General features: G+C 34.4%; 1 protein-coding gene across 5 annotated transcripts in view; it reads left to right on the forward strand.

Moving 5' to 3' along the window:
- The window catches only part of LOC118189239 (uncharacterized), a 110860-nt gene that overhangs the window by 45900 nt on the left and 47210 nt on the right, over positions 1 to 17750 (forward strand). The window contains exon 2 of one of the 5 annotated variants that reach the window (XR_015043993.1): positions 12887 to 13104. The exons of the other annotated variants lie outside the window; for them this stretch is intronic. The gene's annotated coding sequence lies outside the window, so the exon portion shown is untranslated. The remainder of the gene's footprint in view (positions 1 to 12886; positions 13105 to 17750) is intronic. 5 annotated transcript variants of the gene reach the window in all.

A 17750-nucleotide genomic window follows, 5' to 3' on the forward strand; every position in this document is an offset into this window, starting at 1 on the left:
ACTTGAAGCTCTGTTTAGAATGCTATGAGTGCAGACTTTCTGCAGGTAGTTTACTGTTTTGTTGAACATATTTTATAGATTAATCTACACTTTTCTATGTCAGATTTCATAACTTTGAAAGCAATCTGCTGCTTGCTGTTCTCTAGAAGTGTTTCCTAATTTAAATTTTTGTAGCTTAAAATCTTACTGCATACTGTCAGGGTCGGATTTATGTATAAGCTACACGAGCTATAGCTGAGGGCTCCCACTTTTTTGGGAGGGCCCCCAAAAATTAAGATATAGTATAAATAATATTAAAATATATTACAGTACAAAGTCCGTATCCGGACGTCCATTATCCGGAATGATCTATAATCCGGACCTCAAAGCCACAAACTTACGCATGCGCTTAAAGCCAGCTTTACCCATGCGCACTTCCGATAGCGAAGAAAGTAACAGAGAACGTTTTTGAAAACGAAAAAATTTCGATTGACAAGTTAGTTGGTATTCTCGACACAGCAATTACAGGACTTGAACAGTGGAACTTTGTAACTGAACAGGAAGTTATGTCTGTTTATAGAAATATAGAGAAAGTATTAGCACAAAAAACGAAGCAACTTAAACAACTTACATTGTAAGAAATGTTTACTAAAGTAAACAAATAAATATTAAGCTTTTTTTTTTTTTTGTAAATTTTGATACGGATTAGATCATAATTGCTCTTTATTCCATAAATTACGGTTTCAAATTTTTAATTGTATAATTTCTGCATGCTATCATACCAGATTTAAATTGATGAGCTATAATCCGGAATCGCCAAAGTCCCGACGAGTTCGGATTACGGACTTTGTACTGTATAACAGACTTATAAAGGGCCCCATATCTCAAATAACTTAGGACCTTATCAAGTCTAAATCTGGTTCTGCATACTGTTAAGCACGAAGTTGGAAGCAAAATGGTTTGTATATTTCTCGCTGCTCCTGGAATGGGAAATTTAACTTTGTAAGTTTTTTTTTTTTTTTTTTTTTAATTTTAAACAGCTTTCCTGTATTTTCTTGTTTTCCACCTACAACTCCCTACCAAAATGAATTTTCAAAATCCCGTTTTATATAAACGAGGTGGAACCAGTATTTAATAAGAAGTCTCAGGGAAAATTAATGACAACATCAATTTTTTTTCTTCTACGGAAGTTACTTCTGTGGAAGAGCTTAGTAATGCATGTCTTCCTTTCTGGCCACGTCATTGCTTTAAGCTAAATCTTACTACGTTCAGCCGTATTGTTATGTGGCTGTTAGTATTCGCTAGTGAGGTTTAATTAAGGGCCAACTCTGTTAGTTATTTCTGTACAGCTTTTTCTAGTTTTTAGTTAGTTAGCATTAGTTTCTTATTTTCTATCTTAAGTTAAAGCCCAAGTGGAGACTTCACGTAAGCCCAGGATTGGCCAACTGTAAATGGTCTCAAGTTAAATAAAAGGATATTTAAACCCTATTTCGGACTTGTCGCTCTAGACTTTTAGAAGTCAATGAATAGTCGCTACACAATTCTCAAGTATTCTAGATACCAAAGGCAACCAATTTTACTAGAATCTTGTATTATTTATAGTGGAAAATTATGTAGATCAGTATATAACTATTATGAAAATTTGAAAGCATCTGCAAGAAAATTGGAATGCAAATACATTCATGTTTTATCAGGATAATGATTGTAAACATGCAGCCCTAAATGTTCACATGTGGTTTTCATACAACTGTCCGGAAGTTATCACAACTTCTTCCTTCATTTAGTCTTCAGACTTAAATCAAATTGAACATGTATTGAGTGAGTTGGAGAAAAGAATAAGTAAATGTAACATTTCTTCAAAAGTTCTATTTAAAGCTATTCTTGTGAAGGAATGGAACAACAGTTGCTCAAAAAATATATATAAATGCATGTGAAAAGTATATATGTCTAAATGGCTGGCAGTTACATAAGGCATAAGAACTTTTAAAGACATACGATATGTTAGACTTCATATCTTAAAATAATTTACATTAATGTCATAGTAGAAAGACAATTTGACTGCACTATATGTGATTTCTTTAGGGTAATTAAAGAAAATTAGAGCACATGTGCTCTTTCCCACCTTTCCACCTTATTTTGCAAATAAATTGAGCAGAACGTCATTTTTTTGGCCATATGATACCTTCGGTATGACATACCAGGCTCTATCTAGTAATGCTGAAGTGGCACTTGTATTAGTTCATTCAGGAGAAGGAAAATCTCGTAGAAGATTGAAGGGGAGAAATTGATCGCAATCAGGCCTGGTGGTCCTGGTACGTACGATGAGACAACAGTTCAGTGATTCTTAACACAAGTTGATTTTTATGTTATAATGTAACCTGCTTGTAAACAAGATTTTTCTGGAGCACAAAATAAATATAACAGCACAGAAGGGCTATTAAGTCCCAGAAGTATGTTGATAAGTATGTTTTTCATTCAATCTTTAGCCATTTAGTTAGGTGAACAGATCAACAGATTATCATGGAGAGAGAGGAGGCTTTCAGAAGGACCAAGCAATGGTGTTTAAATCATACTATAGAATTACATCCATCTAATCTTATGCTTATTATGCAAAAACTAGAGGAAGAATATTACTCACTTATAGATGATCCCAATCAGTCTGTTTATGTGAGTATCGTTTGCTTCATTTTATTGTTGCAAACAGCGTAAATTTCTTTTGTTTTTCTTCCTTTAGTTTTGAACTTTATGTGTGGCAACAAGATAATTGATTGATAGAATTGTATTTGTGATAGAATATAGAATGGCTCGCTTATTTTGTATCAAATATTTCGCATCGCTGACATATTATTTATAATTAGTGTAATGAAATAAAAGTGAAGCTATACAGTCCATTTGTTGATTGATTATTGTTTGTGAAATATATTAAGTTAAAGAACACAGTCCGAGGAATAATTAGCTTATCTTAATGATCTCAAAAATCAAATCGCAGCAATAAGCCAGTACGTTATTGAACTCAAACTGAGGATGAACCCACTAATTACTCCCAGCTACCATGGAAACTAATAAATCTACCAAATCTACTAACGCTAAAATTAAGCGTAAGAAAAACATAACGGATAAAGAAGGTTTTACTACACATCGCATAACACATAAACGCACTCTTTCAAACGCAGAGGTTAATGAGCCAGCACAGAAAAACAAATTCCAGGAATTAAATCTCGAAGACAATATGTATTCTACCAACGAGCAGGATGATTTTATAGCCCCAACAAAAACGGCGGGGCATATCCCTCTCCCACTGTCCTAGCCGACTGGGACAAATTAAAAGATGCTATTGAAGAAAAGTTACAAGTCAAAACATTCCGCGGAAATTTATCCGGTGGAACTCTTACCATCAGAGTTTACGACTATGAACATTACAGAATGCTCACTGATTTTTTAGATAAACTTGAACTCCCCTACCATACTTTTAAAATGAACGTCGAGAAACCCATTAAAGCTATAATCGGGAAACTGCCAAAGACTGCTAATATTGAACGTATCAAATCTGAAATACAAGAAATGGAAATACCCATAAAAAAAAATAAAAAAAAAAAAACGTCAAATCACTCATGTTATTGAAGGGAAAATTATCCATTTACCTGTATACTTAGCTTAATGCACCCGCAATAAAGAAGGTAAAGCTATATATGACGTAGAGGACTCGACGTGTTCGTGGAAACCTTACAAATCTTGCCCTGGCCCATGCAATGCCATAAGTGCCAGCGGTACGGGCATACACGGGATCGCCGCAAATACAAAGCATGCTGTTTAAAATGTGCAAAACCTCACGAGACCTATACTTGCTCCCAAACAAAAAATGATAAAGATAAACCTCCAATCTGTGCCCTCTGCGGAGCAGATCACATTTGTTCTTTTAAAGGTTGCCCTAAGCACCCATTTAATATACAGAAACAGATTGAAGAAATTAAAGCCAAAATAGAAGCGACGAAGAATCAATTCCGTTACGACAAAAAGGAATTCCCAGCGCTCAATCCGAAGGAGATCCCTAAACGTAGTTCTGCCTGGCAAGAGCCATCCAGAGATGAAAACCAACCGAAAGGATCAAAAACTAGCCAATTAGGATTTTATGAGAGGTTAAAGTTACAAATTTCTTCTAAGATTTCTTCTAAAAATTTAAAAATGCTAAAGGAATATTTGAAAAATTAGAGGTAAGCATGGCCGTTTTTGATTATCTGTCAAATATTGATTATGAATTTTAAGCCGACTCATAATATTCCTAATCTTATTTCAGCTACCAAGAGCTTTATAAAAATTAATGTCTTCAATGCTAACGGTATCCGTAAGTAACAACCTCAGCTCATCTCTTACTTCCAAAAATAACTTTTACAGGTCCTTAAGGGATGGATAAACATGTAGTGGTAAAGGCCTTCGGGTTGAACACCACTTAACGAATGGTGATCTCCGATCTCCGACCTCCAAAAACATGACATTGATGTCATGTTAGTCAATGAAACACATCTTCGAGCTTGTGACAGATTCAGAATTCATGGCTATCAGATCATCAGAGAGGATAGACCCTACAACACAGGAGGCGAAAATGCTATCATAATTAAAAGCCATAATAAAACCACTAAATTATCAAAAAACGTAAAGCCAAGGCTTTGATAATATCTCAAATGAAGGTCTACAAGCACTGCCTAACAGATGTATAGTACTTATCACCAATATTTTCAACGCATGCATTCGTCACTGCTATTTTCCCTCTCAGTGGAAGCATTCAATAATTATTAACATCTTGAAACCTGGAAAAGACCTTAAATATGCCAAAAATTATAGACCCATCAGCCTGTTACCGGTTGTCTGCAAAGTTTTTGAACGTGTCATCAGTACAAGACTTACTAACCACATAGAGAAAATGGATCTCATTGATAGGAACCAATTTGGTTTCCGAAAGGGACACTGTACTACTCATCAGATACTCCACCTGGTAGAATTTATCGCCCAAGAATTTAGAAAAAAGAATGGAGTAGCAGCATGCTTTCTCGATTTTGAGAAGGCATTTAACCGAGTCTGGCATGCTTGGCTTACTCCACAAATTGTCAAATTTCCTTCTGCCTAATAGCTTCATTAAACTTACCTACTCTTATCTCTACTGTCGCACGTTTCAAGTAAAAATGTGGAGAAATTCTCTCATCAAGAAAGAGATTTTCCGAGGCGTCCCTCAAGAGTCTGTTTCAGGACCGAAATATTTTAATATTTTTATAAATGACATGCCTGTCCCACTACACTCAAGTATTTATAAATATACGGACAATACAGTTATCTTAACCAGCTCTAGAAATCCACATAATGGTCTTGACAAACTCCAAATGCAAAGCTAATCTAATCGACAAATACTGTGAAATTTGGAAAATTAAGCTTAACGCAGATAAATGTTGGGTTGTTTTATATCGCAGATACAGAAAAAATTTTCCAGTTAATTCCAATATTAAAATAGATAATTCACCTGTTCCAGTAGCAAGCTCATATAAATACCTAGGAGTGTACATCGACAAAGCTTTAAATTTCAAAGACCATATCCAGTATACCATCAATAAAGCTAATGCAGCATTTATGTCTCTTTACTCCCTGTTTGGAAGGAAATCTAAACTAAATCTGAATACTAAGAGAAATCTTTATATCACCCTCATCAGACCAATTCTACTCTATGCAGTTCCTGCATGGGCAACTCCCGGATAAACTGAACGCTAGAAAAGAAACGTCTTACCTAATAAGATTCTCCATAGCATAAAAAAATGCACCTTGGTTTGTGCGGAACGCGCAAATCCATAAGGATTTAAAGATTCTCTTGATTCATGATCAAATACTAACTACAGCACACAACTTCTTTGAAAAACTGAAAAACTCACAATACCTAGTCATTAAAGAACCCACAGATAAAAGACCACTAACTATACATCATAATGCATTATGGTGGTAGTGTACAGTGTATATCTGTTATTTCTACTTATTTTACGTATCTTATTACTCTTCATTACTCAAGATCAGTTTACGTTATGGACTATGCTCTGACAAAGTTTATGGACTTTGATTGCAACTTATATTTCTTACTTATTATTTTCATTTAACCAAGAATTTATTTAGTACTGTGTAGTGTTTTAAAGCAAAGACTTTGCTTTCAGTGAAAATTTTAGTTCGCGGTCTTATGACTCCTTCACTCGCTATTGGCCAGCTCGCATCACGTGGTGTTTACTGTGCAACTTTAAAGAAATTAATTTTCTAACATGATTATTTAATTTTACTGTACCCAAATTGTGTTTCTGAAGAATAAGGACATTATTAAATCTTGAAATTCACCTTTTTTTGGAACTCTACAGACTTATTAGGGCTACAATGAACCTCTGGTTGAGGCGATACCCCCATTTTAATGGATAATAAAGAGCGAAATAATGAAATATATCATTATTTCGCTCTTGAGGACTCGCATGCCATGGCTGAAGTCATGGCAACGGTATTATATGTTGAAGGTATTCGTGGTTCATTTCTGTTTACTGTTACAACTTCGCTAAATCGAGACGAGCAGATGAATAAAACAGAATTAAAGTTCTTACCTTAATAAAGTGTAATCCAAGCTGCAGAGGTAAGGAACACGATCATTGTATTAGCAAACACAAAATAACATATTTATTAGGTATATGAAGAAAAAAATATCTAGAGATGCTTACAAGCGTTGTTTACTGTCCATTGCATAACGCGAGAAGTGAGTCATAATACAAGGAGAGAATGTTTCTCCTTGTTTTTGGGATCAAGTCCAATCACAGTTAGAGGGTGTGAGGGGGGAGTTGTACAGCCTCATCGCCTCCGTTATTAATTGCTCCACAATCTCCCACTCGATGAGCTGTTCTGTCCAAAGTAAGCCCGATTCCTTTCAATAGAAATTTCAGCTGTTGTCTGGGCAAAGGTTTTGTGAACATGTTTGCATACATCATTTTACTGTTGCAGTGTATTAATTTAACAATCCCTTGATTTTGTAGATCACATACGTAGTGATATTTCACATCGATGTGTTTGGTGTAACTGCTTCCTTTCTCTTTTCGGGAAAGATTTATGCATGATATATTGTCCTCGAATACGATGTTCGCTTCCTGTTGAGCGAAGCCTAAATCTCCCATCAGTTGTCTAATCCATTGTAGCTCCTGCAGTGTTAAGGCTAGAGCGATGTATTCGGCTTCTGTCGAAGATAGGGCGACACAATTTTGTTTCTTGCTTCCCCATGATACCGTACTGTTTCCTATTTGAAATACATATCCGGATGTGGATTTTCTGTCAGAGGTATCTCCTGCCCAATCAGCGTCACTGTAAGCTCTGATGACTGGTGCACCATTGGATTTTAGATGTAATTTGTAATTAATTGTAGCTCTCAAATATCGTATGATTTTAATGATACCGTTCCAGTCCGATGTTGATGGATTTTCTACTTTTCTGCTAAGTATTCCAACAGAATTTGCTATGTCAGGTCTTGATACTGTTGCTAAATATAAAAGTGCTCCCACTGCTTCCCTATACTTCCGATTATCGGGAAAAATGTCATCCTGGTTGTTTTGGTTCTTCGTAAAATTCGTAGTCATGGGTGTAGTTTCTTTGGTGACTCTCCGTCGAATTTTTCGATCATATTCTTAATCTTGTTAGCTTGATGAAGTTTAAAGCTTCCGTCTTTTTCTCTTTCGATTTCAATTCCTAGATATGTAGACACTTCTCCAAGATTTCGAATGTCGAAATATTCTTTGAGAATGCGTTCAACTTCTTGAATTGATTCACACTTGTCGCTCGCGACTAATATGTCATCAACGTAAACGATTATGTAAGTTCTTGCGTTTTTCTCGATTAGTGTGAAGGAACATGGATCAGCCTTTCCTTGAACGTATCCTTGTTTGCGCAGGATTTCAGCTATCTTGTGATTCCAGTTTCTGGCTGCTTGTTTTAGTCCGTAGATACTTTTATTCAGTTTACAGACTTTATTTGCTTCTGAAGCAGAGATGTAGCCTTCCGGTTGCTTCATATATATATCTTCTTTCAGATCTCCATATAGAAATGCTGTTTTTACATCGAAGTGATTTACGTGCATTTTCCTTTGAGCTGCTATTGCCAAAATAGTCCTTATTGTTGTATATTTTACGACTGGTGCGAGTGTTTCGTCGTAGTCGTGCCCAAATTTTTGGCAATATCCTTTAGCTACTAAACGAGCTTTATATCTGATAATATTTCCTGAAGCGTCGGATTTTGTTTTAAATGTCCATTTGTTTCCAATTGCTTTCTTTCCTTTTGGAAGATCGACTAGTTCCCATGTTTTGTTCCTCTTCAGTGCTTCCATTTCTTCTTTCGTAGCTTTTAACCACAGTTCCTTTTCTTTGGTAGGAAAAGTTTGAAGTTCTTCCCAGTCTTTAGGAACTTTGATTTCTTCGTTCTTAGCCATGTATGAGAATCTGTTTGGTGGGATTCCTTTAGTCGTTCTGTGGGATCTTCTCGGTAATGGGGGAATTTCTTCTGTTTCAATTACTTCCTCTGTAATATCATTTGGACGTGGTTCTGTCAATTTATTTTCTTTAAAAGGCCATTCTATTTCCTCATGCTGATCATTTAATTGACAAGGCATTTCTTCTTTTTTGTTTTCATTGAATATCACGCTTCTTCTGATCACGACGTTGTTTGCATGTGGCATGTAAATTCTATATCCTTTAGTACGGTCACTATATCCAACAAGAATTCCTTTTTCTGCTCTTTCGTCTAGTTTGCTTCTTTTCTGCTTTGGAACTCGACAATAAGCTGTGCTGCCGAAAACTCTGATATGGCTTAGGTTCGGCTTCTTATTATTCCATAATTCATACGGTGTTTTTTCAACTGATCTTGATGGTAGCCTGTTTTGTAGATAGGTGGCTGTCATTACGGCTTCACCCCAAAATTCTCTTTTGAGTCCTGAATCGAGTAGCAGGCATCTTGTCATTTCCATTAAGTATCGATTTTTTCTTTCTGCTCTACCGTTCTGTTGCGGTGAATATGCTACGGAGGTTTGATGTTCGATTCCCTCTTCCTTTAGATAGTCTTCAATCTCTTTGCTTGTATATTCTCCTCCATTGTCTGTTCTTAAGACTTTTGGCTTCTTTCCAAATTTGTTCTTCGTCATGGTTACAAATTGTTTTGACTTGGAGATAGCTTCATCTTTTGTAGCTAGCAGATAGATCGTTGTGTATCTCGAATGATCGTCGATAAATGTTATGAAGTATTTCTTTCCTCCTAGTGTTGTTGTACCGATTGGTCCACAGATGTCTGAATGTATCAGGTCTAGAACTGATTTCGCTCTATAGTTGTTCGGCTTGGGATACGGCAATTCAGTCATTTTTCCTCTGATACAGCATTCGCATTCTTTTTCCTTTTTGGCTTCTCCATCAATTCTTATTCCGGTTGCCAGGTCATCATTTTTTAGCCTCTTGATTGCTTCATAATTTCTATGTCCTAGCCTTCTATGCCAAAGATCTATACTATTTTCTCTTCTTTCTGCAGTTGCAATTTTGGCTTTTCTTCTTTGCGATTCAACTATGGTGTATAAATTTCCTTCTGCTTTAGCAATTCCTATGGTTTTATTTTTCTTCTTTATTCTGCAAATATCTTCTTCAAATTCAACTGTGAATCCTTTCTTTGTAATTTTTCGTACGGATATCAATCCTCCTTCTAGGTCAGGAACGTACAGAACATCCACGAGTCTCACTTCTATTTCGTTATCTTCGTCGTCTGTACAGTATAAGTATCCTTTTCCTATACCTTCGGACTTCATCTGCGTGCCGTTAGCAATTGTTATCTGCTCAGTTTTGCTTCTATCCAATTTGGTGAAAAAGTTTATGTTATCGGTCATATGACAAGTAGCACCTGAGTCAACTGACCAGTTTGAGTTTTGAGATTTTCTTTCTCTGGGGACTTCGAACGTGTAATTCTCAGTCTTCTCATGATTCTTATTTTCGTTTTCATCTTCATGTGTATCCTCGTTTACAGCAACTTTCGTTTTCTGTTTATTTCCATAATTTCCTTTATTCGTTTGCTTTTCGTTCTTGAAAAATGAGTTACTTTCGTTTTTATCTTTTTCTTTGTGGTTGTTTAAGAATCTGCACTCTTTTTCTAAGTGTCCTATTTTTTTGCAATAATTGCATCTTCGTTGATTTAAATGCTTGAATTTTGTGTTAAAATTCGTTTTGAAGGCAGTCGTTTCTTCTGCTCGCGTGATTTCTTTTCTTCTTAGGCATTCGTCGATGAGTTTCGTTTTTACGTATTCCAGCGTTAGTTCTTCTTCTGGGCGTGCTTCTAAAGCTGTAATGAGATTTTCGTAGCTTTTTGGTAAGCCGCTTAGTAAGAGCGCTGCAATGTGACTGTCCTTTATTTCTTCACCGATTCCTCGCAGTTCGTCTACGATTTCGAGCATTTTGTTGACGTGTTCTTCAAGTTTGTATTCGTTTTCTGCTTTTAACGTATACAGCTTTCTCAGAAGGTAAAGTTTACTGGAAAGATTCTTTCTTTCATGTATTTTCTTTAATTCATTCCATATTTCTTTGGCTGTCGTTTTATTTCTTATGTGTACGATTTGGTTGTCTTCTACGAGTAAACTAATGGTAGCTTGTGCTTGTTCATCTCGTTTTCTCCATTCGACGTTTATTTCTTTTGGTGTATTATCTGCTATTAAATCCCATAAATTTTCCTTTTTCAGGATCATTTCAAGTTTGTATTTCCATACTTGATAGTTGTTATTGTTTAGTTTCATGATCGAATATTTATTTTCGCAGCTAGTAGCCATTTCTGCTTCTGTATTTCGAATGCGCAGTACGCAACTATGCAGTTTTGTTTCGCTTTTGAAGACAGGCTTGGCTATTTCCTTTTTCGGATTATCCAGCGATAATTTATGGTAAAGTATCTTTTCTGTTTTTTATTCTTAATGGCTTATATCGATATATTTTATGCGTTTAGTTGAAGTAAACATATTTTCAGTCTCATAATCTTTTGTTGAAGGTATTCGTGGTTCATTTCTGTTTACTGTTACAACTTCGCTAAATCGAGACGAGCAGATGAATAAAACAGAATTAAAGTTCTTACCTTAATAAAGTGTAATCCAAGCTGCAGAGGTAAGGAACACGATCATTGTATTAGCAAACACAAAATAACATATTTATTAGGCATATGAAGAAAAAAATATCTAGAGATGATTACAAGCGTTGTTTACTGTCCATTGCATAACGCGAGAAGTGAGTCATAATACAAGGAGAGAATGTTTCTCCTTGTTTTTTGGATCAAGTCCAATCACAGTTAGCGGGTGTGAGGGGGGAGTTGTACAGCCTCATCGCCTCCGTTATTAATTGCTCCACATTATAAATATAACAAACTTGCTAATACTTCACGGACATAATTGATGTTTTCTAAAATCAAAGTTTTTTAGGGTACTTGAAAAGAATCTTTATTTAACACGTGCGTGTGTAATCTTTATTTAACACAGTGCCACAGCAAAATCTGGTAAAATAGTCTGTCGGATCATTTTTTTTAATTCTAGTGGTTTCGTGTCTCCTTTATCCTAAAAATCAGTTCAGTATATAATCTCAATATATTTTTATGAATATTTAATAAATAGATAAACAAATAACAGGTTTAAAATATAAATCCTATTTATATTTTAAACAATAAATATATTACATTTCAGTTCATTGTAAATTAATACAAGAGTTCTTTGTCTCAATAGGAAAAATTGGTAGACAAATGCTGTATTACAATACAAATAATAAAACATAATGCATAACCAAAAATAAATTACTTCTTGAATGTGTAAACATCTTAAAATATATCAGTAGTCTTGTATTCTTTCAATAAACAACACAATCCCATTTAATTATAACTTTGTTGTTTTTCTTCATAAATAATGATTACTTATTGCAGCAAAATCTATATTAAAACCAGATAATAATCTATGAAAAAAAGCTTCCAGAAGCCGGAAACCAAGAATATGAATAACTTTCTGAATGTAGAAATAATTTTAACCATATAAATTGATCCATTTGTGAAGCACCGATGACTCACACAGCTTCAAACAATACAAAATTTTGAGTCACATTTCGATGAGCATGGCTCCAAAAAGTAAGGCCGCTATGAATCATCGATGATGTACATGGCAGTCAATGTGTTAAAATGCATGTACAAATTCAATTACTAAAATAAAATAATTTTTTAGCTAATCGTGCATAGTTTAATTTCTGTACAGCTTAAAAAGAACTGTGTAAACTGTTTCATTTGACTTATGAATAATTTAATGGGCAGTTTTTTTATTACGCACATCGGTGCTACATAAGCTGCCATAAAAAATCAGCAAGAATAAGTTAATGTTTGGTCTTCATGACAGCTGGACGTGCTAGTCATGAGAACAGGCAAAGGCCAAATGCGATAATTCTTTATATCATGACCTGCATTCTCAAATATAATTTTTTAAAACTGTTTTCGATAATTCGAATAATGTTATATACCAAGTTCGCAATGCCAAAAATGAAAAAAGTGCCAAGCATATTAAAAAATTTGTTTAAATTATAGCGATTTAAAAATCTGGCTAAATGATAAATGTACGAATTATTCAAACTTATTTAAAATTTATAAAAAGTATTGTTAGTCTGTTATTGAACAGTTACATTATTTATTATATTTGTGAGACGAAAATGCATAGTTTCTAGAGATTCTTAGATTAATAACGGTAACTGTTAAAAGTTAGCTTTAAAAAAAATGTGGATATTGTCTTTAAATATGATTAAAAAAATGGCATAACATTTGCATCATATTCAAATATCACACGAAATAATTTTTAAAAAGTTTCCCTTTATTTAATTAACAGGGCATAACATGAAATCATTCACAAATATTCAAACGTGATGAAATCGTTCATCACCTTATTTGTGACGGAATAAAACAAAATGCAGTAAACTCTAGTTGCGTCCATCTCTGAAAAGAATAACATATTTCTAAGACTAATATCGGTACTGAAAATCCCTTTCGCACAAGATCGAAATCATATGGAACCTTGAGAAGTAGAGAGGATCACCTCAAAAACAGGTAAGATCCTGAATACTGTTAATTTTTAAAAAAGTTGAAATAACTTAATTTTTTTAGAACTATCCTGAAACTGAAAGCGAAACTAACGATATATTATTTCAGTTAGGTGTTGCGTTGTTTAGAATAAAGACATAAATATAGGAGAACTTCATTAATGTATCTTAAACTTTCTATTTACACAGGAGTTCATTTGTCAAATTTATTGTAAATCATTTAAAATCGCTGAATATGAATTATTTTGAAATTACGCTATGAATATACATTTATAATAGAGAAAGGAATGTGACATTCCAAGTCATTTTATGTCTCATGATTATCAATAAAGCTCTAAATTAACATCTCTCTAAGATCTAATATGAGGTATGGTTTTTTCCACAGCCAGACAGGTCGTGTAGCGCGACGGCATACTACACAGGACACAGATGAAGACTCCCTATGGCAGTCGGTCTCATTCCTGCAACAAGACAGTTTTCAACTCCAGGATGGTTCTTGGAGGGAGGAAAATTGCTCTCCTAAGAGCGTCCCAGACATGCTTTATAGGGATATATTATTTCAGTTAGGTGTTGCGTTGTTTAGCCAGGTGGCGAATATCCTCACTTTCCAGGTTACTGTTGACCAGCTGAGCCCTATGTGGACGAGCTTTGTCATCCATTAACAGGAACACCGGACCAACTGCGCTCCTGAAACATACGATCTAACATTGCCTCTCTATACCTCATAGAAATCAGAAAGCCTTTGTCAAACACATGAAGGGGGTGTGGGGCCGTTCAGCATAATACCTACCCAACTATTACACTTCCACCACCGTAATGATCCTTTCCCATGATGAGGGAGGGATGGTATCGTGTTCCAGGCTCTTTCCAGATGCAGACACAATAAGAATCAATGGCCAGGCATATCTCCGTTCGTGTAAAAAGCACGCACTGAAGTCTGTGTATTGAAGTGAGCGGAACGCAAATAGCAGGTCTTTTGGCATACAGCCCTCAGGTGAGAGTTGTGAATCTGTAGCAGTTCTGTGTCGAACTTTTCAAAGTCCTGAAACTGTTTCCATAAATTGCTGACCACACTGGGTATCACATTGAGCTCTTTAACTACCTGCGCTTCTGATTGATCTGGCGACAATCCACCGTTAATCGCCGAGCGTGGCTTTGAAACAGTCATGTTACTAACTGGTTTTTACCCGAATCTGGCAGAACTCTTCTAGGCCATTGGCTTTATACATACACACCGTAATCGGCGAAACTCTATAGCAAATTACTGTGGCTACATTTTCATTTAACTCTTTGATTCCATCGCAGAAGTGGACGCTAGTCCGAACTGGTGATAAAAAATTTTCCAACATGCATATAGGTGATTTACTGTAATGTGGTGCCAACTAGTGGTTATAGAACACATGAAATGGAGGGATGAAAAAATCCTCCAAGTCTCTGATATACACAGCAAAGGGGCAATGAAATAAGAATACAAATGAAGTGTAATACAATTTAGATATTAAAAAAGGAGGTATCAAATATACACAAATATATACAGGTGCAATCACAATGCAGATTAATATCCAGTATTAAAATGAATTGTTGAAACCCCCTCGTGTGCTGACATTCTTTTCACGATCATAGCTCCGCAGATATGCACATGTACGATTACGTATTCGACTCTGAATATTTGCATAATTCTTTGGCGGCATAATTAGTACCTTAGATTCAAAACTTTTCTTAAAAATAAACATAATTTGCAAATTCTCTTAATTTTGCCCACGAGTGTATAACAGACTTAATGAAAAGTTTATTGAATTAAATTCAGTAATTTTTTTTAATTCCCTGTGCTATAGTCATTAAGTTTGTCAATTAAGAATGCAAAAATATCAGTTCAAATAATTAATAGTAATCAAAGTGTGACATAATTGATGAAATTTTTCATTAAATCAGGATATTGTCAAGTCGAGGTTATTTTTACTTAACCATATTTTAGGAAAATGCTAAAACTTTAGTGTATGTTTCCAAACTGCCCAGGTCTTTTATGCATGCAAATAAAAATATTGTTTTTCTTTTTTTATTTTAATATAAGATAAATTTTCCCAATTTCATACACTTCAGATCAAATTAATAAAATAAATTGTTAATTCAATGTTGAAAACAGCATTCAAAGTCTGGAGCTTAATGAAATGACAATTCTCTTTCAGTATTCTCAGTGGACGGTGTCTAAAACACAGGACTAGTCGCCTGGTGAAGTACAGGTGACATAATGTTTAGAATTCAGGAAGTTACAAACATGGCAAAATCTTGAAGATATATAGATTACATTGGGAAGCCAGTCAGAACGTTCTCTTCCTTTTTTAAACCTCTTGCTACTGAACAAGGACCAAAATTCTTATGCATATATGACATGTTCTTGTATTGCCTTCTTTATAGATCTTAATAAATTTTAAAACAAACTGCAGTTATATTCCTTTGAAGACTTCTATCTCTTAATTATTATAAAAATCAAAATGAAATAAAGATATAAAAAAGGATACTCATTATTTTTGAAGTTTTAATGTGAAAGATAAATTAAATATTACACTACACTGAACTATAACTTCTGAAAACTGGCAATTACAGTCAAAAGTCGTTAATTCGGACAACCATAATCCGGAATGATCTATAATCCGGACCTCAAAGCTAAAAACTTTCTGAGCATGCGTCGCGTTCACGCATGTGCATAGGTGTTTACGCGTGCGCGTAAGACCTTAACGGCTGCGAATATACATGTGCGCATACGCATAATACATTTAAACATGCGCGTTTAATGTATAACGGACGGTATAAGCTAAAATTATCTATTTCAGTGAATGTTGCAGATTGCGTTGTTCTTTAATCTTCGAATTGGATCCGGCTTATTATTTTTTGCAGACTGTTAGAGCAATTTTATAAAAGTAAGCTTGAACTTCCGATTATGTCAAATAGAATTTCCGATATATATTTACTAATTTGTAAAGGATCTACAAAGCGAAAGTATGTTTCGAAGTCCATTAAACAGAAAGTGGAATTGCTGCAAAAAATGGATAAAGGCATATCCTTTGATTATATAATCATTCCGAAATATGTTTATCAATTTAACGCTGCTCTGCGGGGAAAGACAAACGACACGGCGCGCAATGAATTGGAAGTTGATCTGTCAGCACTATCCTTATCTTTAGGGTAGATGTTTTTATTTTACTTGGCTTATAAATCTTTACTAAATGTAGTATTTCATCTCAATGTACTCGGTCTTTGATATGATTTAAATCAAGTTCCTCGTCATTATAATTCACTTCCGATAGTAAAGAAAGTGACTCAGAGGTTATTGAAAACGAAAAAATTTCGATTGACAAAAAATTGTCGGTATTCTCAACACAGCAATTATAGGACTTGAACAGCGGAACTTTGTAACTAAACAAGAAATTATGTCTGTTTAGTAGAATTAAAGAGAAAGTATTATCACATGAAACGAAGCAAATTAAACAACTTACGTTGAAAGAAATGTTTAAGGGGACTCATACACCTTAAACTCCTTATGATCTTCGAATATGTGACTGTTGCAAGAATTGGGATATTTTATTTATTTTAAAAGCAATTACTTCCAACTTTTTACATCTGACTGCATAATATAGCTGCTTTGGAAAATAGTAACCAGAACGTTTGTGTTGCCACAAATATTTTTGTAATTTAATCCTCTTTGTGACAAAATATTTCGCCATGTTTCCACCTTGCGCGCATGATATTTTAAAAATGGCTAGTGGTACATGCTTGAAATTTGATGGAATTCTTTATATGGCCACTACTTTCTAACTGAACCAACAATCTAATGAATATTTTAATATTGAAAAATTTTATGGACGAAAACATTAAAACATTATTTAACAAAATACATTTTATAAACGTAACTCAAAATAAAACAAAAATTTAAAATGAAATTCTTAGAATTTTAGGTTCACAGTAGTTTCCAAATGTTATAAAAGCTATATATTAAATATGGAATTAAATTATGAAACAGAATATTTTAAACTGTGCGCACAAGTTGGAAACATGACGAAAAATGTTGTCACAAAGAGGATTAAATTACAAAAATATTTGTGGCAACACAAACGTTCTGATTACTATTTCAGAAAGCAGATATATTATGTAGTCAGCTGTAAAAAGTTGGTAGTAATTGCTTTTAAAATAAATAAGTTATCCCAATTCTTGCAACAGTCACCTATTCGAACATCTTGTGGGTTTTAAGGTGTATGAGTCCCCTTAATAAAGTAAACAAATAAATATTTAGCTTTTTCTTTTTGTAAATTTTGATACCCTTTAGATCATAATTGCTCTTTATTTCATAAATTACGGTTTCATATTTTTAATTTTATAGTTTATGCATGCCATCTTACCAGATTTAAACTGATGATCTATAATCCGGAAAAATCGATAATCCGGAATCGCCGAAGTCCCGACGAGTCCGGATTAACGACTTTTGACTGTATTATGCAGCAAGGATGATAAATACTTCAATAGAATAACAAAATGTAGCCCAATGAAGATTCAAGAAAAAGATTAAGAAATGCTCATATTTTTTATTACATTGTTCCTTAAGCTAAAAAAAATTAGAACTACCGCGAGTGATTTCTTTTCTCATAAGCTCAAAATTTG

This window comes from Stegodyphus dumicola, chromosome 11 (genome assembly GCF_044657685.1).
Source record: "Stegodyphus dumicola isolate Sdum_Otavi_A_Nest chromosome 11, ASM4465768v1".
Taxonomy (NCBI): Eukaryota; Metazoa; Arthropoda; class Arachnida; order Araneae; family Eresidae; genus Stegodyphus; species Stegodyphus dumicola.